This window comes from Sinocyclocheilus anshuiensis, unplaced genomic scaffold (genome assembly GCF_001515605.1).
Source record: "Sinocyclocheilus anshuiensis isolate Anshui unplaced genomic scaffold, SAMN03320099.WGS_v1.1 scaffold126, whole genome shotgun sequence".
Lineage (NCBI taxonomy): Eukaryota > Metazoa > Chordata > Actinopteri > Cypriniformes > Cyprinidae > Sinocyclocheilus > Sinocyclocheilus anshuiensis.
In genome coordinates, this window is record NW_015546026.1 from 825520 (window position 1) to 828872 (window position 3353).

At 38.5% G+C, this 3353-nt stretch overlaps 1 protein-coding gene across 5 annotated transcripts in view; it reads right to left on the minus strand.

Moving 5' to 3' along the window:
* LOC107698678 (calcium/calmodulin-dependent protein kinase type II delta 1 chain-like) overlaps positions 1 to 2568 on the minus strand; it is a 68947-nt gene extending 66379 nt beyond the window's left edge. For 4 of the 5 annotated variants that reach the window (XR_001635372.1, XR_001635371.1, XR_001635370.1 and 1 more), the window contains exon 1: positions 2507 to 2568. The gene's annotated coding sequence lies outside the window, so the exon portion shown is untranslated. The remainder of the gene's footprint in view (positions 1 to 2506) is intronic. The other variant, XR_001635373.1, reaches the window with a different exon arrangement.
* Between the last annotated feature and the right edge of the window lie 785 nt (positions 2569 to 3353).

Sequence of the window (3353 nt, forward strand, 5' to 3'; positions counted from 1 at the left end):
TGTGAGCAGGTCCTGGAGTAGCAGGCTAACGTCACGTTAACAGGCTTTGGCTTGGCAGACATGATGTGAGCAGGCTTTGGCATAGCAGGCATGACATTAGCAGACTGTGGCTTGGTAGGTGCTGCGGGACTGTGGGTACCATCATCCACAGTTCCCACAGTGAATGGTGATCCAGCCAACAACAGAACAAAGTCAATATGACATTCCAGTGACCAACAAATAGTTCCCCCTGGCAAACTCGAACGAAGGGGTTCATCGATACCAAAACAAAAAATGTCTTTGAGGGTCACGTCATTAAAATCCACAAAGTGACATACCTCACAAAAATCGGCCACATACTCCTCTATAGCCCGGCCGCCCTGACGCAGGCAGAGGAGACGTGAAACTGCTGTGTTCATTATTGGGGTCGTGTATTCTGTAACGATCTGTAACGAATTAGTCCACTGAAGGTGAGCGTAGTGAAGAACCCAAGTGCAGTTTATTTACAGTGTGATCCAAACACCCAAACAATAATCCGAGACTTGACTTGACTTGACTTGACGAGGCATGAAACAGACTTGACGTGGCATGAACAGACTAGACTCACCGACAGCAGGTTACAACATCAATACACGACGAGAGACAATGGCAACATGATGGCTACTTATAGCAAACAAGAGGGTCACATGACAAGAACAAACCAATGGGAAACAAGACACATGACTAAGACAACCAATCAGAACATGACACATACACAAGGCAGAGATACATGAGGGCAAGGGAAGCATGACACTAACAGCAGGAAACAATTACAAAATAAAAGACATGGAAAACATGAACATGACAAAACCCAAAACCCACATTACACTAAGGCACTGTCAAGTGATTTCCTTGAACAGTAAAAAAAACTCTGGTGGTGGGATGCCAACCAGCTTGACACAGCAACACTAACTCCAAAGATGCCACCCGCTCTTACGTTAAACGGTGGATACATAAAGGGCTACCTCAAAATGGACAAAAATAGGTATTTATATGGTAGACACTTTTTGTTGCTTACTGGAACATCCTTCACATAAACAGCACTCCTACGATGCCTAAAAATGCTGTCTAGGCATGTAGAATTCAGACCTTTGCACATCAGTATTAACCATAACTCTTGATAAACAGCAAAATGAAAAGTGGAAATCTTGTAATGAAACCAAAGAGATCATGACAGCTATTTGATTAAAGTGAGCAGAGGGAATTCATCATGTAATTTATCAAAGAAATCGAAAGGCTTGACCTTTTGATTTAGAAATATGAATGGATTACATTGGGGAAAAAAAGAGACGGGGAGGAATCCCCTCTGTATAAATATAGCATGCATCTTCTCTCATCTATGATACAGATGGTTGCTCAAACCTGTTGCCATAGTAACAGGAAGAGAATGGCTTTCCAGCTGATGGTTGCTATGGAGAGGAGAAATCCCTCTCTTAGTTTAGGAAAGCCACTGGGTTTTATGTTATAAGTAACAGATGTCATAATAATGAAAATCTGACTGTTGACCACAAATGCCCTAACATGTTATTATAGCTTTGGCAATATTGTCCTGTTTAAAGTAATGCCAATGGAGATTAAATAGATAGATAGATAGATAGATAGATAGATAGATAGATAGATAGATCAAAAACAGATTGAATAGTTTCAATGGCTTAGTGTTCTCATGTAATGGATGAACATATGGGGGCGGCGGGAATGTGATACTAAATTTTTCAGCTTATCTGTAGCTTTGTGTTATAGCCATAATTACTGCTAGAATTCACCCACGCTTGTAATCTTGCATCTGGCTAGGAGGTGGGTGAGTGTGGGCAGAAAAGCATGGCCATTTTTAGCTGTTACCACCTTAACAGCTAGAGGTCAGATTTGATTGACCTATTTAGGATGAATCACTCAGCACTGAAAAATCTATGAATGTGAGCACTATGAAAGAAATTGAATTGTCTTAATGTAACTTAAAACAGAGTACCGTGCTCAAACCAGAGTGAAAATCCATACTCAATACTCTTGCAATGCAATGTTGCGATGTTGTATAAACGAGGTTTTCTCCAAACTATCTACAAGTGATAAGAGCCTTTTGTCAGTTGCTTCATTATGACACTGGGTAGCCTCGCCAGCCAAGGAAGTGCACAGGGAGTTGAAGCTACATGGTCTGAGCCACTGCCTCTTTGCCCTCATGGGCTTCCCCAGGCTTTCAATCCATGCTAAAAGTATTCTGTAATCACTTTTCTGCCCTGGATCCACACCAGGGTTTCCATTTCTCACTCGCGCCCCAGTCACGCTCACCAGACAGCTAGGTAATTTTTGCTTTCACTGAGGACAGAAAAATTACTGTGAAGCTTGAACATTGTCATGCCACATCTGGTTTGAATACTTATTATATTTTAAATGCTGTACATAAAACAGCTCATAAAACAGTGGCAGTTTTAGTGCTGTAAGGCCATGGCAAGTGAACCTTCACTGGAGAATGTTAGTGTGTGTCGGCACTTACCAATGTTGGGATGCTTGAGTAGACGACAAATTCGGGCCTCTCGTTCCAGTTTTTGGTGATCTACAAAAAAATGAAAAACATGTTTGTGTTTGTTAAAAAAAAACACTGACTCTTCTAGAAGCACTTGACTGTTTAACTTGTCTTTGGATAAAAGTTTCTGCTGAATGACGTAAAATGTAAATGTTTGTTTAGCAATAGAAATGTAGTAAATATAACAGGACATAAATGTTTTGGACCTGCTCTGCTGGTTTAAATGAGGAAAACCAAAAAAGGTAATAAATGTTGTCTCTGCTCATTCCTCTGAGGTCAAGTGATTAGACAGAATATACAAATATACAAACAATATAAAAAACAAACAAACAACAGTCATTGCAATCTAATGATGAACTCTAATATTTAATTTTGATGAAATGTGAATACTTCAAAAAAGTCTTAAAGCTTTTTTGGGTGAATTTCATGAAACTCTTGTAGATGAAACAAAAAAAATGAAAGCATATATTATTTTATTATTTATGTATTATTATTCATATTTTTATTATTTGGGATATTATTTTTATGACAATCTTTTACTATACTATAACTTTATCTATTTTGTGTAAAAGTAAAATTTGTGGAATTATATTGTATTTTTACTCACACTGACAGAGGACAAGAAATTATACAGTGAAAGAGTGAATAGTATTGTAGAAAGGAAGTAGAATGTCTTTTGAAAGTGCAGAAGTTCTGGTCAATGTGAAAATTCACATCAATACTGACCTTTTTAAAACCATTGTGTTCTGGTGTGCAAATGAAGGAAAGGTGGAAGATGGAAATAAAGAGAGAATGTGCTGGTGTATATATGTGTCTA